The sequence below is a fragment of the Misgurnus anguillicaudatus genome, chromosome 20 (genome assembly GCF_027580225.2).
Source record: "Misgurnus anguillicaudatus chromosome 20, ASM2758022v2, whole genome shotgun sequence".
Taxonomy (NCBI): Eukaryota; Metazoa; Chordata; class Actinopteri; order Cypriniformes; family Cobitidae; genus Misgurnus; species Misgurnus anguillicaudatus.
This window is the reverse complement of record NC_073356.2, coordinates 5230249-5250246: the sequence shown is the minus strand read 5'-3', so window position 1 is coordinate 5250246 and position 19998 is coordinate 5230249. Positions and strand designations below refer to the sequence as shown.

General features: G+C 45.2%; 1 long non-coding RNA gene across 1 annotated transcript; it reads right to left on the bottom strand.

Moving 5' to 3' along the window:
• Window positions 1-11589: 11589 nt before the first annotated feature.
• Window positions 11590-19229, bottom strand: LOC129454451 (uncharacterized). The gene is made up of 3 exons (XR_012359737.1): window positions 19060-19229; window positions 12988-13124; window positions 11590-11768 (listed from the first exon to the last, which is right to left on the bottom strand). It is a non-coding gene; the product is annotated as an uncharacterized lncRNA (long non-coding RNA).
• Window positions 19230-19998: the final 769 nt, after the last annotated feature.

Below are 19998 nucleotides of genomic sequence, written 5' to 3'. Positions count from 1 at the left end.
AGAAGTGCCTTACCGGAGAGACACTGCGTGTGGCCCTATACCCGGCATATTCACAGCTTTAAGCAATGTGTAAGCACCATATAAAAGGTTGACGCGCACACGGTGGGGTTTTAAACGCACCGGGGGCACATAACATAGCACAAGACGGCGAGATACCGAGCGCGCCGCGGGTGTGCGAGATAAGTAAATTCAGAGTCACGTTGGTGAGCTCGCTGAGCGCACCGTGGTGTACACATAAAACGCATGAGCGTGCATGATTGAGCCGAGAGAACCTGCGCTCGTAGGGCAGGGACGTCTAAGCTGTACAATCTGACAACGTAGACGGCGAAGACCAGCCGGCCGTGTAGCAGATATCAAATAGATACCCCTGTAGACCAAGTCCATGAAAAAGCCAAACGCTCACAGAGTGGGCTCTATATAGGACATAGCTCATAGAGGGGCGTGAGCCAGTGCGATGGTTTCAACGATCCATCTAAATAACCACTGTAAGCAACAGACATACATAGTGAGTGATCTGCGAAGCTCACGAACGGCCGATCTGACTATAATATGCGGCAGAACGGTTCGTAGCGTGGGATTATACAGATACCACAATAGTGTGAACCCAGGTGCGCCCTCGAGCGCATCGGGATGCATATAGGTAGTATTATAGTGCACAGATCGGTGAGCTGTCCAAGCGCGCCGTAAATGTGTATTGACTATAAATTGCACGGGCACAGGTGAACACTTGAATACATCGTGAATGCATATAGATGAATCAGAGTGTTATAATGCACAGGCCGGCAAGATTCTCAAGCGCGCCGTCATGTGTTCTGATAATAAGTTGTGCGCACACGGGTGAACCCTTCAGTGCACCGTGAATGCGTATAGATAAATCAATGCACAGAACGCGCCGTGAATGTGTACAGATATGATTGATGAACGTACGGTGGGCACTCAACGCACCGTGAACGTACACAGATGAACAACAATGTATGTATGTGTCACAGCCGTGTATACAGATGAGCTTTTCCGAGCGCATCTTTAGTGTATACCGAAATGTTGTAGCGTGCATATGTGAGCTTCTCTAAGCGCACGGTGGACGCATATAATTAAAACCCATATCGTGCATACAGGTGAGCTTACGCGGCGCACCTTTAATGCAACAAACCTCACTAGTGCGCGAAGCAGGGATGTCGAAGCTGTAAACTGACAACGTGGACGGAGGGGACCAGCCGGCCGTGTCACAAATGTCAAATGAGAAACTTCTAAGACCATGCCCGAGGATCTAATCCATACATGGAGTAGACTTCATTGTCACGGGAGGTGATAACGTCAACGATCCATAAATAACCTGTATTGACAGGTGCGCTAGTGAGTGATCTGTGACGCCGATGAACAGCTGATCGTCTGATGTACGTCAGACGTATCTGTCATACAGGACCTTGGACAGTTCCAGAGCGCTGCGCCTCGGGCACCGTCCGCATCTGAGAAATGACAGACTTATGAATAAAGTGGATGGTCGGTCATAAAAGCGTGGTTCGCTGTTATCACCGCCACATATATATATATATATATATATACACGCAGGGGGAGAAAGCCGCCGTGCACGAGCCTCTGTAGTGAGGAGAAAGCTGTTCCACCTACAATTCGCGGGGGGAAGACTCTCGCTGTCACTAGACAGAATAGATCAGACTTTGCATAAGGACGCCTCGCGAAAGGGGTCCTAGCAGCTCGTGTCAACGTGTTATAAGGCACGTAATGTAGGTCGTGTCCCACGGATGCAATCTCTGCACGCCCATCGTAACGGGATAATATGTCTGCATCTTGGTAGTTAAGCACGAGATGCGTATCACTCTGATTGAACATAGCTTATAAAGCGATGCAATGAGTTTATAAAGGAGATGACTCGCCAGCTTGTACAGGGGGCGAGATCTCAGTCTGGTTCGGTAAATAATGAAACCACCGTAGTTTGCCCGACCGCATTATCACAATAACATGGTCGAGAGTGCTGCAGTGCTAAAATCATCCCCTTAATGGACCGTATGTACAGTACAAGGTGATTGATATGAGACAAACGGGCGTTCCACGCGCCGAAGGCTGATTGCCGTCGTAAAGCGTGTTCAACCCACAGCAGATGCTGGCGATCTCGTAATGGTAGCACTTCATGCAGCTGTGTGTAACTTAAGCATGAGCTTCCCGGCCGTCAGCTCGGGGCGGGACCTTTGCTTAGTCAAACTGAAGTGGACTTATGAACAGAATGCCACGATATTCAGTTTTCTGAGGCTCGTTAGAGGGGTACGTGAGCCCGTCTTAAACGAGATGCCGCGCGTCTGTCTGTGCGCGCGCTTTGAGTTTTGAAACTTATTGTGGCGGGTAGCAAGCTCACTTCAGGTTGATATTACCCTTAATATCTCCGAGTATTGGAGCAGAGCGGAGGTGTGAGCGTCTTCGGATCCGCTGATATAAATCAGCTGTATGGCCGAAAAACGTCATAAACCGCTTGGCTGTAAGCCTTTGAGTAGCCGTCCGGAGAGGGCGCGATTCAAATGCTTGGAGCCATGGAGAGGTCTGAGGCTGCGTCTCTCTAGGAAGAGAGAATGACAGCCGTAAGACCGTGCTCGTTTGCGCCGTCAGCATCGTAGCGGAGAAACTGAGGTGGGCTGCGAGCGAATTTGGCAGAAAAGTGTTAGAGACACCGTACAGCCGTGGGGTGTCAATACACAGTATATGGCCAAACCGGGGTTTTTTCGGCAAGCGTCGATAGAATTATGGACAGCGGGCCGTGTGTGCGTATTACTGATTGCTTGTCAGTAAGGCGAGAAAGTGTTTAGAGACACCGTACAACCGTGGGGTGTCAATACACAGTATAGTAAGCACGGAAATTACTCTTTTTAGAGGAATTCAATACCGTTCGCCACTATAGTGAGGTCGCATAACCAACAGTATTACTCAGTATGTTTTGGATAAACAGCACACAGAAAACATTTCAGGGCAGTCCAGCCGAGGCGCGACTTAACCCCTCTTCAGACAGTTCTATGTCGACGCAGCTGTGCTGCGAAGACCAGAGCTCGGCCGTTCAGCTGCACGAGCCTCAGTAGTGACGGTGACCCGAACGGCTCACAGAGCAGAGCAGTATGTCTAGCTGGTTTAATGTCAGACTGAACCCATCGCAGAGAGGAAGTCTGCCGTGAGGCCCGCGGTTTTGCCGTTTATTAAAAAGGGCAGAAAAACCGGGTATATAAGAATGTACCAATATTCAGCGCACTGATATAGGACGGGACTGAATAATGTTTAATGTCAGACTGAACCCATCGCAGAGAGGAAGTCTGCCGTGAGGCCCGCGGTTTTGCCGTTTATTAAAAAGGGCAGAAAAACCGGGTATATAAGAATGTACCAATATTCAGCGCACTGATATAGGACGGGACTGAATAAAGGGAGGTATTCGGGCCTCAGTATGTTAAACAAATTCGTTCTGCCTCTGATTCCGTCTAAACCAGAGAGAAATGACCGGGCAGACTAGTAGTGAGCTTTCCGAAGTGAGATAGACTCAGGCCGGTTAAGCTCTATAATAAGTGTTTTAGCGCTCAGATAGAGGCGTGTCCGCCTTATCGAGCAGACGAATGAGATCGCGCCGCTCCAGGGGGGAGGGGCATGAAGCTCTGTATAGACGAATAGTGAGCCGGTTAGCTCTTATAATGAGTGTTCTTGATGCTCCAATAGCGGCGAATCCGCATTATTGAGCAGACGAATGAGATCGCGCCGCTCCAGGAGGGGAGGGGCATGAAGCTCTGTAATCGTTGAACACTAGACAGCTGCATTTAGAGGCAGCGAGCCGTAAGACTGCGTGCTAACTACGCCGTTAAGAGATCTCACCACTGCGGGGAAAGGAGCGAGGGACTCCGCGAGCGTGGAGCACGAGTGGCTGTGCTATGACAGGAAACAGGGGCAGATCCGCCCGTGTTTGCTTGTCGTATGCATCTTTCTAGTTTTACGGTTCCCCCGCTTGTTCATCTCAACAAGAGAGGAACGGCAGAGGGGAGCAGCAACACAGACAGAACAGCCATGCGTCATATAAACGGTATCACCCGATGCACTCGGGGGATTCATATGTGTCAGAGATTTCGCCACTGAATGTGAGAGGAGCGAAGGGACTCTGTAAGCATGAACGGTTGCGATGTGACAGAACACAGGGGGGGGTTAGTCCGTGTGTGCAGGTCTATGCATCCATCTAGTCTCATGGCTCGCCGTGTGTTCATCCCGGGGAGAGAGGAACAGCAGGGGGAGCACGAAACATGGATAAGACAACCGAAGCATATAAGCGCGGTCCCGGCGTGGGAGGTGCCAGACCGGTGACGCGCTCGGGGAAATTCATAGCAGGGAGGCTCACTCAAGCCGCTGTGCTGGACGCTATTACAACAGCGCCTGCTCTTTTAGCTTACAGCTTTATATTAAAAATATTGATCTTACCGGGCGGCCGCAGGGGAGACCTCGTCAGGCATGTGTCCGCTGCACAGGGCTCGTACCACGGCAAGCGAAGGCTATCTTCGGTTCTCGGCCGGAAAGCGGCAGGGGAAGACGCTAGACCTGGATTCTGCTGTCTTCGGTTCTCAGCCGGAAGGGGCAGGGAAGACGCTAGGCCTGGACTCCGCTGCAGGGCTTTTGTCGACGGCGAGGTAAGGCTTCTTGTTCTTCGGAGCAGCGAGAGGTTCGCGCTGAAGGAGAAATTAATGAGCTCCTGACGCTTGAACCGCGCTTATATAAGGACGTGTTCTTCCCGCGCGCGGGTTCAAACGTCATTGGTCTGTACTTTGTACAGACGTTAACCAATAGGCTTCAGTCACGGAGTAAACAGGAGTTTCCCCCATAGCGTCAGCTAACTGACGCAATGCGAAGTGAACCGTATTGAAAGGGAACTCACTTTTTCTGGGTTTTGAGGTGTTAATTTGTTTCTCTGATGCTCCCACACGCATACAAACTTGGAAAAAAATCCATCCATGCTGTTTTGAGTGAGATACAGGTTTCTGAATGTCCTCTGCCTTGAGTCTCAGATTACATGGTTTCAAACTCAGCTCCGTTGTTACGTCTTAATTTCTGTTATTTGCGAAAATAATGCGTTTGAAAATGTTTTATAATTGGAATATGTTAGTATTGTCCAGGGAAAACTAGTGTATTGTTGAAACTCCTACATCACAATTTACTCTGGAATCATTGTGTGTCATGAGTTTCTTCTCCTGTAGTGTACTTATTAGTGATACTTTTCTGCTTGATTTGTCTGTTGGCAACATAAACCGTTAATAATAATAATAATATATAAAATAATAACACAGTATGGTCTGTACTGCTCACGATATCACTATGCACGCGCACATGACGTTAGTAGTGGGGCGTGATCAAAGGAGCAGCAGCTCATAAATATGTAATGACTAGCTCAAAACGGCACAATCTGAACTGCCCTGAAACAGAGGTTCCTAGAGATGGGTAACAATCTTTTCCTACAAGCTATTTCGAGCAAACAACTTTTGAAACATGCTTTATGGAACTCATACACCTATTTAACTTGTGGAAAAGCAGTCATAAGATGGGCACTTTAAAGAAATGTAAGCTTAATTGAAATATCAAATTTTATTTATGGTAAGTCTTTTATTTATACTTCAAGTCAATCCAGCATCTATGGTTATATTCATGGTTAATCCATTCACAAGTTTATCCACACAGGATCTCCATTAGGGATGTAACCCTCATTCCCTGAAGATAGGGAATGGAGATGTCAAGTTGATGTCCGACAAATTGGGTACATGCTAGAGAGACCAATTTGCTTTGAGTGCAACTAGAAAGAGCCAGTGAATATTGGCATGCAGTATTTGCATCTTCCGGCCCGCAAGTGCACTGCATATTCAGGTTTTTGTTGAGGAGCCAAGCATAAAGCCAGGAATACACTGCACGATTTTTGCCGTCCTATAAGATCATTACCTTATCACACTGTGCGACATGGATCGTTTAAACTCGGGTACGACCGGCATGTAGACTGTACGATGATGACACGGAGGCTTCGGCGGCAGCATCACGCGTTGCACATCACTAGCATGCGCTCGTGGTAAACAAATACCGGCACGCAGGTCGTAGTGCAAACACACTGTGCGGTGATCACGCCGAACCTCTGACACTGTCAGAAAACCATCGCAGGCCATCCCCGGACGCAAGACCGGGAAAACGGCCGTCCCCGAACCTCTATCACTGTACGACACAGGACCACCAACGAAGAGCCACGACCACAGAAATCGCGACGATTGCTCCACGACGGCAATCCTTCGTCTAGGACAGCCAATTATCGTGCAGTGTATCCCGGGCTTAAGACATCCGGCCACCTCAGCAGTGATACAGTAACCGTGGCAAGGGGACGTGAAGTCTCCGTTCGCTACCTTCAGGGAACGAGGGTTACATCCATAACTGAGATGTCCCTTTCAGTCTGTCATTTCAACATCACATCGATGATCGACAAACCCTACCAAAATGCCACAGGTGCTGCCCTTTTCAGTGACCTGTGTAAGCCTCATGGCCTCTGTCTATCAGGAAAGGTTTCACAATGATCCAGAAGAATCAATAAGTTAGCGAATGTGGGCACCCACACCTTAATTTGCAGAAGAATCCAGCTAGGTCCATCTACACTGCAGCGCAACCCCAGAGTTTTTAACTCAAACAGGGTCTGCAGCATTTACAAAAGTCTGTTTTTATGAGGATAGAAAACTTAAAAGTAGTCTGGATGCCAGGCTTAACTGTAATGCAAAAGTAATGCGCTTTAATACCAAAATGCAAAGCCTGCCTACCCTGAAAAATGTCTGTCCCTCTTTGCCACAGTTGTGTGGATTGGTGACATTTTTGAAGATTTCTGAGATCTTTTCCTGTTTGTCATCTTTCTATTTCTATCATTTTTCTATATCAATTTTTCTATATCATGTTTTTGTGCTAAAATATTTTCTACTGGTCAGTCTAAATCTTTTCAGCAGGGTCATACAGCCAATGTTTTCAGTAAACAGAGAGAAAATCAAATAGTTAAATTTTTTTACGGAAGCGCAGATGAAAAGTAGAGGGTCCTCAGCTTACCTATTGGCTGTAGTAAATGTCACATGGTTTCCAGTGAAAAATCTGCTTTGTCCATTTTCCGAACACACAGACTGGAAGAACATCAAGAAACAATTGGGACTACTGGCTATTACTCCACAGAGAGAGAGAGATAGAGAGAGATCAAATGCTAGACTGACAAACAGACAGAACAACAGGGCACAGACAGTACACAGATTAAGTATTAAAGACAGACTAACTTTACAAGACTAGAGAGTTTAAAAACTTGACCTATGAATGTGAGTAGAGGGCGTGTGCCCCAATTAACAAATGATCTCTATGTCTTTAAACTGAGAACACAACTTACAAAGCAAGTTCTCTTGCATAACACACAATCAATTTTCTAAAGTTTTGACACTAAAACTTCATAGCCTTTCTGAGAGCATGGTAGAGCATTGCGTTAACAACGCAAACGTTCATGGGTTCGAGCCAGGAAACACTCTTACTCTTAAAAATGCTTTGGATAAAAACATCTGCCAAATGCGTAAATGTAAAAACTCAGTAGTCAACAAGCTTCTTACCTTACAGCTATAAAAGAGCAAAGGAAACTGTATTAAATCATTCCATACATGTGGCCATTCTTACTAAATTGTTCCTACAAATTTCATGTTTGAAAATTTATTTGGAAAAATTGCTGCTAAAAGTGGTCTTTTCCCACATGTGACCCAGCGTAAAACTGTACGGTACCAGAGAAACCACCGGAGAAAGAGAGGGGCCCTCACACCATTCAGAGGCTTACAAACATGTCTTCAATATAAATGGCTTATTCTTATTCATTACCCCATTTTATAAATGGAAACATTAGTTGTCACAAATGTCATTTTATAGTTTATTTACAATGGCTAAAACACATTTCTTTAAACTGTTGCCCACTTTTTAAAAACCTTAAACACAAAACCAAATCTTCAAAATAAAATTACAGAACATCTGACTTTACTGGCAAAATCAAACAATCACCTTAAAACCAGAACCATAGAAAAACAGAGTTGTGCCAACGGAAGTCCAGAAGCTCGGCCGTCACGTGATTCACGGAGACTTCAGTTAGTTCCTAGGAGCCCATAGTGAGCCATTGAAATACATTGAGTTAGAGGCAAAGAGCTGTGATTTTTCTTAATTTATAGTCAAGAAACTCATTTTTTTACAATATTTATATATCACATCAAAATGTGAATTTAGTATTGTTATGTAGCTATGCTCTTTTAAACCACAGCTTTTCGTCTAGGTCCGGTCCAGCGCGACCTAACGTAAATGCATAGTGACGTAGGGAGGTCACGTGTTACGTATATAAAACGCACATTTGCGGACCATTGTAAACAATAAACTGACACAAAGACATTAATTAGTATCAGTTGACATACAACAACGTCGGTCTGTCCTCTTTCTCAACACTTGTAAACACTGGGGCGGAGTTTCGCGTTCGTCCTCTGTGACCTCTTGACGTCATGGCGCATTGCGTGGGGTCACGCTGGCGCATCACGACCGGATCTAGACGAGAAGTTGTTCTTTAAAAGTGTATATTTGTTATTTTTATTGTCAAAAATTACAATCGTTTTGCTAGATAAGACCCTTACACAGCAAAATCAGCAGTGCTAATTCAACACCTACAGAGTTAAATTCAACACTTTAAAAGTGTCTATATTGGTCCACACTAGATCGAGTTAAAACTACACTTTTCAAAGTGTTAAATATTTAACACTATGACAGAGTTGCATTAACTCTCTAAATAGTTAACATTTAACACTAGTCAACACTGGTTAGTGTTGAATTTACCTAACACCAGTGCGTAGTGTCAAAATTTAACACCAAATGTGTATTTTTCTTTCAACACTACCGGGTTGTTTAACACTACATAGGATGTAAAGTTTAACATAAAATGCATCCCTTGTAGAATTGATCCGTATTGATTTGTAATACTATTGGGTATAAATTACTAACTAATTTTCAAAAAAGACAAAAACAGGGAAATTGTTCAAGTGAAACTGTATTTAATAAAGCACACCATCCACAACAAAGCATTGGCTTTAACAATGGACAACAAATCCTCTAGCACAGGTCACACAAAATGGCAATGTGGCACTACATATGTTTTTTCATCCATCTCATTAGAAAACTGTTTGTCATACGGTCTGTAATAAATCAACTCATCAATAGAAATAACAGAAAAGGAATCAGCTCTCTCCTCAATACAATATGCATTAAAGTGGTCATCAAAATAAGTGCATTCACATGAAACTTAGCACTTAAATTCTCACCACCCTCCAAGCTATCGATCATTTCTTTCCTCACTGGACCAAACTCAAACCTCTGAAAATTAAAATTCTCCCAGTGATAAGCTAACTGTCTCTGGTGTTGTCTTACCAAGGATTTTGTGATATTTTTGAAATTTTTAACAGATCGTTTAAAAAAATTATGTTTGGCCTCAAACCTCATGCACCCTATATGAAGAAGTGGACCTATTTTACGAATGCACCTTGGATAATGTATCATAAAATGATGCGTTGGAATTAATCTTCTGTCAGGAAACAAGGATCTGAACAGCTTGTGGTGATCATTAATCAAATGCTTCAAATAATACGTCAAACCATTAGTAACAACTGGTGAAAACACTATATTCACTATCTGAATCAAGAGGAGGAGCAAGTTCCAGTACCTGTTATTTCTTTCAATTACATCACCAAAAATCAGGGGAGCATTTCGCACAAGACACCACGACTGAATTGCATTCAATCCAAGATCTTTACTACCCTCATCCATTTTCAACCCACTTGGCCTGTTTTTTCGCTCAATATAACCGTAGTTGAAACTTTGGATCCTCTGTGACAATGTTTCCAAAGACAGATTCTTGTTATTGACCATGTATTGAAATACTAGTTTCAATTCGTACTGCACTACACCTTCAAGCAAATCGTGCATGATGTCAACTGCATAGTTATCAGAGATGTTGTAAAAACAAGTGTATTGAGCAAGCATGTCTTCTTGACACCAAATGTTGAACCCAACATAGGATTTTCCAGTAGAGCTGCACAATGTTCTGCGTGGATTTCTTTTGTACGGAAAATCATGCAATGGTTATCTTCAGTGAAGACAGATTGTAACTCTTCCTTTGTAGTTAGACAAAATCTACAACAATATGTTGCACTGAAGGATTCAACCAAACCAAACAACCCGTGCAAACCTAGATTATCACCTGTTACTTGAATAACAGTCCCTCGCAATGGTGAGTCTGAGAAAGGTACCTCTATTCCTTCCATTTCTAGTGTTTTAACATCATCAATGAGAGGCTTTAGTATTTCATCAAATCCATATTTCTTCAGGTCTTGTGAATGAAAAAGTGCCACAACATGAATATTCATAAGAACAGAATTAAATTTTGGGGGCAGGTTCCTCAATATAAAGTAAATGCAACCAAGCTTGTGTATCCCTTTCTTTGAACCCAAGGGATTTGCCGTCTCGAAATCATCATAATAAAGCTGAATCTGTAGAGCATGTTTTTGCTGGGAAAACAAATCATTCCTTTTGAAGTATGAACCATCACATATATCTTTATAAACACCTTCTTTATGTTGCTTGACCTGCAGGAAACTTTCACATAATTCACTATTCTTAAACATAGATTTCAGGGTTCCCAAGATGGGTACATACACAAATTTATCTGTTACAGGGATCTGATTGTAAACTCCTGTTGTCCAATCTCTACGCAAATCAAAACGCACCCCAAGAACACACTCTACAGGTTCAACTATTTCCCACTTTTCCTCGAAAAACTTCTGTCGTTTGGCTGCTGTATTTAAGACTGAGAAAGGATTTTCTAATTGATCAAAACAATTTTCCACCTTTTTTTCCAAATCGGTTGCTTGAATCTCTGAAGTACAGCTGAGAACAGCTTCTCTTGTTTGCTCATGAATGTCATTTACAAGCTCTTCCATTGACCCTACCATTGCTTGGACAGTGCACTCAGCAACACCTGATGCTTGCAATTGTGCTACAATAGATCCACACAGGTTTAACAAATGATGCTTGTCAACAGAGGTCCGGCTAGTTACTGGAATGTCTGTACAGACTGCCTGAGAACTTGAAGGCTCATGAGTGTCAGTACAGACTGCCTGAGAACTTGAAGGCTCATCACCTTCACTTTGAGTGTCCACATTGTCAATAGTGTTAGTATTTGGTGAACAAGTGGCCTTGTGCAAACGAACGAGGTGTTTTTGAACCCTGAATACGTACAAAATGATAAAGAACATCCCGGTTGTCCACATTTCAAACGTAATGTCTTTGCTGGATATAATCCATGGTGAAGTCTCAAATGCTGACAAAGCAATGCAGAACTTTTCTGGTGTGCCTTACAAATAAAACATATCAGCATACTTGCAAACAAGGATGTGTATCACCTCAAGTATTAGTGTGCAACAGCCTTGCTCTGAGTTCCTTTACTCTGGGACTTTCCTTGGCACTTCCCGGTATGCAACACAGGGGTCACATCACCACATGGCAACATTAGAAGAAATAAATAACATATACATTCTTTTCATATACTGCAATATAAGCAAATATAATATATTTTAAAAAAACTTACATATCCGTTTCCAGAGTATGGATCGCTAAGGTGGGGAAATAGAGTGGTGATGCCAACAGCATATTTTGTTCGCACATGGGTTGGTGGTATTCTCCTTTAAAAGTAGAAAATATATTATTGTTCAAGCTTTTTCCCCCTCCAAGAGGGATAAAATATGGACTTAATGTAAAGTTATCACTTTATTTAAAGGGGTGTGCATAAGACTGACATGACACCTTTATAATCATGATATGACATGTCATGAATATGAAGGAGGTTTATGCATGTTTATGACAACTGTCATTAAGTGTCATTCGCTCAATTATGACATTTTAATGAAAATATGACGTTGTTTGAAATGTCTTTGTTATGGCAACTTGACATAAACCAATACAACATAAATTGTCATAAATATGTCACAAACATGACATAGCACATTAATTATCAAACTTAAGGAACCACTTGGCTTTATGGGTTCACATTACATTAAACTGTCATGTAATCGGTTTTGACATTGCCTGTCGTGAGGCCATTATAACTGTGTCATGAATGTTTTTCTTGACCTCAACTACAGTGGTACAAATTGAATTTGTCATTAAAATATCATTAAGTGTTAATACTCATTATTACATGGCTTGGTTGAATTCGAATGTAGAATGCGGTCTGTTATTTCTTGACAGAGCGTTGCCATGAAAAACAGTGCGTTGCTATGGACGCAGCAGGATTCTAACCGTAGAGACGGAGCAGACTATTTTCTTTAGCGGAAGCAATACAAATAGTTTTTAAATCAATATAATCCCTTTTAAATCAATATGTTGTGTCAAATTATTGATGTATTTGGTAGGTAGCCATGTAATAAGCGGGATAATGTACAGTGAGGCGGTTGTTATAGCGAATACAACCCCTTCAGGCTCCGCTTCGCGTCTGGCTCCTAAACAGCCTGTCGGGGTTGTATTCGCTATAACAACTGCCTCGCTATACATTATCCCTTAATACAAATTATTTTATAACCGTGTCATGAATAGTTTTCTTGAACTCAAATTGGATTTGTCATTAAAGTGACATTTTAATGACAAATTCAATTTGTACCACTGTAGTTGAGGACAAGACTATTTATGTTGTCATTTTTGATGTATTGGTTTACGTCAAGTTGCCATAACAAAGACATCTCAAACAATGTCCTATTTGCATTAAAAATGTCATAATTAAGCGAATGATACTTAATGACAGTTGTCATAAACATGCATAAAACCTCCATGTCATGATTATGAAGATGTCATGTCAGTCTTGTGCACACCCCTTCAAGTAAAGTGATACCAACATGGTATACTTACCCATGTACTTCCATCATGTCTGCAACCAGGAGGTTTACCATCTGTCGCCGTGTAGCATCCGTCAATGTCTTTGTTTTGTCATATTCATGCAAGATTTTTTCTCCCCCCGGCTTAGACTGGAGAACGTTTCTCACCATCTAAAAGATGAAGAAGAATCACAAAGGTAGTCATCATGTTAGAAATTCCTGCAATAAAACCACAGTTCTTCTACAGAATCTTTCTGTTTGAGGATTAATAGCCTAACTTGTCACGGCCTGTCAAGAACCACAAAAGTCAAGGATCCCGATGCAGAGGGTTTTTAATGAATATCAGTATCAGTGGGTATGTGTAGAAAATAAACAAACAACAATGTCTTCATGTAATTATGTGTGTGTGTATGTGTAAATGCAAAAGTCACAAAGTGGGAAACACTAAGGACATCCACTTGAAATCCACTTGCTGAAATCCTTGCAGGGCACAGAGAAGGAATCCTGGTGGGAGAGAGAGAGAGAGGCGGTCAGATCTTCAGCAGAGTCCGTGCTGGACAGCGCACTGCAGCGGTCCGAGAAGAGCGCAGAATTACGCGCCCGAAGCGCACTGCGGCTGGACAGCGCAAGAGTTGTAGCAGCGCTCGGAGATACCACAGACAGAGAGTCCTTAGCTGGATAATAGTTGACACTCCAATAGGGAAAGACTGACGGCAGGACAGGGAAAACTAAGAGGCAAGGCAGCAGAGAGCTCGGTGAATAATACGATACGAATAAACAGATACAGACAAGACTAGAACTAGACTGGCTAGCGGGCAGGCACATACAAAGACGAACTTGCAATGAACAAAGGAAACGAGGGGAATTTAAATCAAACCGGATTGGGCAATAATGAGAATCAGGTGCGGGTCGCAGGTGAGAGAAGTCAGAGGTAATGAGATCACCAGGTGGAAGACGCGCACGTGTGGAGCTGTCAAAACAAAAACACAAAACATAGTGAAACAAAGACAAAGCAGCCAAACAGACCGAAATCATAACAGGACTCCCCCCCCACGACCGCCACCGGGCGGTCCATGAGGAGGCTCACCCCGTCGCTGGCGGAGATCCTCTATCAGCCCAGGGTCCAGAATGTCCCGGGCCGGTACCCAACACCTCTCCTCCGGACCATATCCTTCCCAGTCAACGAGATATTGAAATCCCCTACCCCGGCGACGCACATCCAGTAAAGATTTAACTGAATACACAGGGGCACCATCTATAAGCTGAGGGGTGGGAGGGGTGGGGGCAGAGGGAACAGGATTAAGGTGGGAAAAATACACAGGCTTCAGTTTAGACACATGAAAAACTGGGTGAACCCGACCGAGTGCAGGGGGCAATATGAAGCTTGACCGTCACGGGATTAATAACCTTAACAATGCTGTATGGCCCAAGGAATCGTGGAGCCAGCTTGCGAGAAGGCTCACGGAGAGGTAAATCCTTGGACGAAAGCCATACTTTCTGCCCACAGATAAAGCGGGGCGCGGTTCTACGGTGACGATCGGCCGCGGCTTTGGTTCGTCTGGCAACCTGACGTAATGTAAATCTAGCTTTTCTCCAGGTGCGTTTGCAACGTCGGACAAAAGCAAGAGCAGACGGAACCACCGCATCAGGTTCTTGTGACGGGAATAAAGGGGGCTGAAACCCCATGGACGCCTCAAATGGGGACATGTTAAGGGAAGAAACAGGAAGAGAATTATGGGCGTATTCAACCCAGGGTAACTGTTGGCACCAGGAGCTCGGATATTGTGATGTCAGACAGCGGAGAGCTCTACCTAAATCTTGGTTAGCCCGTTCGCATTGCCCGTTGGTCTGAGGATGATACCCTGAAGACAAACTAGCTGTGGAACCTATTTGTCTACAAAATTCCTGCCAGAAACGAGAAATAAACTGAGGACCCCTATCTGAAACAACGTCTGTGGGCAGACCATGTAAGCGAAAGACGTGTTCGATCATTACCTGGGCAGTTTCCTTGGCGGTGGGTAATTTGGGCAAAGGGACAAAATGAACCGCCTTGGAGAAGCGGTCCACAATGGTCAAAACAACAGTGTTTCCCTTAGAACTAGGCAAATTGGTTACAAAATCAATGGCGATATGTGACCAAGGACGAGAGGGGATGGGTAACGGTTTAAGCAGACCAATAGGGGCTTGATGAGAGGCCTTATTGCGGGCACAAACCTGACAGGCTAACACAATCTGTCTGACATCGGGACCCATAGAGGGCCACCAAAAACGCTGACGTACGGTAGCCAACGTTCTCTGAACCCCCGGATGGCAAACTAACTTGGACTCGTGACACCACCGGATGACCTCGGTGCGAAGCGCATTCGGTACCCACAATCGACCCGCTGGGCACCCCTCTGGCACTTCCCCCTCCCGGCCGGCCCGTCTCACCCGTTGTTCTATTCCCCAGCGCAGGGCACCCACCACCCGCCCCTCAGGGAGGATGGTTTCGTCCCCATCATAACCGGGATTTTCGAACAAACGGGAGAGAGCGTCGGGCTTGGTATTCTTAGAACCGGGCCGGTACGAGAGGGTGAAGTTAAATCTGTCAAAGAAGAGTGCCCAACGAGCCTGACGAGAAGATAACCTCCTGGCTGAACGGATGTATTCGAGATTTTTATGATCCGTCCAGACCAGGAAGGGCTCCGAGGTCCCCTCCAACCAGTGACGCCACTCACCCAAAGCTAGTCTGACCGCCAGCAGCTCCCGATTACCTATGTCATAATTTCGCTCTGCTGGGTTTAACCGATGGGAGAAAAGGGCACAGGGATGCACCTTGCCATCCTTAGCAGACCGCTGAGACAAAACGGCGCCTACCCCGACATCCGAAGCATCCACCTCCACAATAAATTGAGCAGCCGGATCTGGAATAGAGAGAACAGGAGCAGAGATAAACCGGGACTTTAAATTATCAAAGGCCTCCTGAGCACTAGAATTCCAGACAAACCTCTCCTTAGTGGAAGTGAGAGCAGTAAGAGGCTGAGCAACCTGACCATAATTTCTGATAAATCGCCGGTAAAAATTGGCGAAGCCCAGAAATCTTAATAAATCCTTACGGGACTCGGGGACTGGCCATTCGGCAACCGCTTTGATCTTGGCTGGGTCGGGACGGATCTCACCTGGGGCAACAACAAAACCCAAGAACGAAACTGACTTACGATGGAATTCGCACTTCTCCGCCTTAACAAACAACTTATTCTCTAACAACCGGCGTAAGACTCGGCGGACATGCTGAGTGTGTTCCTGCATAGAGGGGGAAAAGATGAGAATATCATCCATGTACACAAAGACAAATTTGTTAATCATGTCTCTCAGCACATCATTCACCAGAGTTTGGAAGACTGAGGGAGCGTTACAAAGCCCGAAAGGCAGAACGCAATACTCAAAGTGTCCAGTAGGGGTATTAAATGCTGTCTTCCACTCATCTCCCTCTCTTATACGCACCAGATGATAGGCATTGCGTAAATCTAGTTTAGTAAAGACCTGCGCTCCCTGCAAAAGCTCAAACGCAGTAGACATTAAAGGAAGGGGGTACCTATTCTTAACAGTAATGTCATTTAATCCCCTATAGTCAATACAAGGACGCAGGGAGCCGTCCTTCTTTTCAACAAAGAAAAACCCCGCCCCTGCGGGCGAGGTGGAGGGACGGATGAGACCGGCACGCAGAGCATCATTAATATACTGGTCCATAGCCTCTCTCTCAGGACTCGACAACGAATAAAGTCTACCTTTAGGCGGAGAAGTGCCAGGGAGGAGATCAATAGCGCAATCATATGGCCGGTGAGGAGGAAGGGAGGTGGCCCGGGCTTTACTGAACACCTGAGCGATATCCGTATACTCCGCCGGGACCCCGGTCAAATCGACTGCCGGAACCTGAGGGAGAGAAAGAACAGAACCAGAAACAGCAGAACCAAGACATGACACATGACAAGACTGAGACCAAGACAAGATAACACTATGCTGCCAATCAACGTGAGGGTTGTGTTGCACTAACCATCCATGCCCTAAAACAATAGGAGATAGAGATGCATGAAGGATATGCAACACAATCTCCTCACGATGATTACCAGACACAGAGAGACTCACAGGAGAAGTGCAGTGTGTAATCCGCGCCATCTGCTGCCCCTTTAGGGACCAGACATCCAAAGGGGATTGGAGAGGGACAACCGGGATACCCCAGGCGCGAACCAGCGCTTCATCAATGAAGTTGCCCTCCGCGCCAGAATCGAGAAGGGCAGTGGACGGATGATCACGCCCAGCGAAGGACACAATGACGGGGAGTTGGGTACTGGAAACAGGGGAGAGTTTTGAAGAAGTGCCCACCAGGACTCCCGTACTCACTGATGGGCAGCGGCTTTTAACGGGCAGACCCTAGCAAAATGCCCGGACTTCCCGCAATACAAGCACAGGGCCTTCTGTATACGCCTCTCTCTCTCTCTCTGAGACAGGCGCAAACGCCCCAGCTGCATGGGTTCTGGCTCGACTGACGGCAGAGGTGAGGAAGAGGAAGTGGTGTTCTCCTCCGTAAACACTCGCTGACGAATGGAGCGTCGCTGATCGCGAAGCAGTCTCCTGGCCTCGATCCGGAGAGCCAGATCTATGATGGCATCTAGTGACGGGGAAAGGTCTTGAAGAGCGATCTCGTCCTGAATATCATTGGACAACCCCTCTACAAACTGGGCTCGAAGGGCCGCCTCATTCCAGTGGCAGGCAGCCGCTAAGGTCTTGAACTCTATGGCATAATCTGTAACTGTGAGTCTGCCCTGAACAAGATGTGCCAAACGAGCTGCAGCGGCGTCCCCACGCACCGACCGGTCAAAGAGTTTCTCCATCTCCTCCTTAAACTCGTCAAAAGACCGACAGCAAGGGTCATTAGCATTCCACACGGCCGTAGCCCACTCGCGCGCTTTGCCAACAAGAAGGGTAATCACAAACGCAACCCGAGTGCGTTCAGAGGCATAGCGGCGGGGCTGGAGGGCAAAAACTAGCGAGCATTGTGAGAGGAAAGCCCGGCAGGAGGCGGGATCGCCATTATATGGAGGTGGGGGTGAAACGTGAGGTTCCGTCTGCGACGACTGACTAGGCTGGGTGGCATGATGACTGACCTGGTCAAGTCGAGCGGAAAGGTCATTCAGACGAGCAGATAAGCCCTCAACCTCTTGAGAAGTAGTGGTGAGACGAGTCGAGTGTTGTCCTAGCCATGAACCCTGCTGGGCGAGCGCCGTCCGAAGAGAATCAACCTCCGCGGGATCCATTGTGGCAAGTTCGTCCTGTCACGGCCTGTCAAGAACCACAAAAGTCAAGGATCCCGATGCAGAGGGTTTTTAATGAATATCAGTATCAGTGGGTATGTGTAGAAAATAAACAAACAACAATGTCTTCATGTAATTATGTGTGTGTGTATGTGTAAATGCAAAAGTCACAAAGTGGGAAACACTAAGGACATCCACTTGAAATCCACTTGCTGAAATCCTTGCAGGGCACAGAGAAGGAATCCTGGTGGGAGAGAGAGAGAGAGGCGGTCAGATCTTCAGCAGAGTCCGTGCTGGACAGCGCACTGCAGCGGTCCGAGAAGAGCGCAGAATTACGCGCCCGAAGCGCACTGCGGCTGGACAGCGCAAGAGTTGTAGCAGCGCTCGGAGATACCACAGACAGAGAGTCCTTAGCTGGATAATAGTTGACACTCCAATAGGGAAAGACTGACGGCAGGACAGGGAAAACTAAGAGGCAAGGCAGCAGAGAGCTCGGTGAATAATACGATACGAATAAACAGATACAGACAAGACTAGAACTAGACTGGCTAGCGGGCAGGCACATACAAAGACGAACTTGCAATGAACAAAGGAAACGAGGGGAATTTAAATCAAACCGGATTGGGCAATAATGAGAATCAGGTGCGGGTCGCAGGTGAGAGAAGTCAGAGGTAATGAGATCACCAGGTGGAAGACGCGCACGTGTGGAGCTGTCAAAACAAAAACACAAAACATAGCGAAACAAAGACAAAGCAGCCAAACAGACCGAAATCATAACATAACTAATTTCATTTATTACTGAAATTCCCCAATACCTCATTTGCTGATTCCCGCTCAATGTGGGTTCTTTTCTGCGCATTGTTTCTATCAAGAATGACTGTTGCATCTGATGAATCAGACGCCACAGAGGATGACATGTCGGACACAAGCGACTCTGACGAAGAATGATTGAGCACAACTGCAAGACATTTAAAAGAAACATACACATTTTAAATACTTTTGTTTGCTCAAGAACCTCTAACAACTTCTTTTAGGCTTGACAACCAAACTGTCTAGCAAATTAGGGCACAACAGGCTAGTCCAGCTTTAATTGAAACACTCTAACGGAGCAAAGTCTCACCTGTAGACTTTTCTGTGGACACATGGATGGTAAGGTTCCCTGCTTGTAAAAGCTCCTCGAACACATCCGCATCCACTTCTGTCCCAGATTCATCTGTGACATGCAGCTGTAAAGAATGCTGTAAAGAAGAAAAAAAAACATTCAGAAACGTAATGAATGAGAAAATGTGCACGTTACCGTGACAAGCACCAACACAAAGAGGAATAACGTTTAAATAACGTTTACATTAACATGTCATAACATTTCCCTCGGAAATGTGACTAACCGGTAAAATAAACCCGTAGGCCTACACTTTTTTACACGATTTCGTTAGAAAATAATGACGCAATATCAACAATCATAAGGTTCACATTAGAGGTCTACACAGAAGACCCGAGACCCGGGACCCGACCCGAGACCCGTACGGGTTCGGGTCTATATTTTAAATGTTCAGCCGGGTCCGGGTCGGGTCTCAATCTATTACTTCGGGTCCCGGGTCTGTTTAACATTGTGGGTAATACCCGAGGTCGATCGGACTCGGAGAACACACACTCACATTTAAATAAAATATTTCAAAAACAGCAACAAAAACTTAGATGAACTGTCGCATACATTTTTTCTATGACGTTAAAATTGCGTTAAAAAGTTTATATTT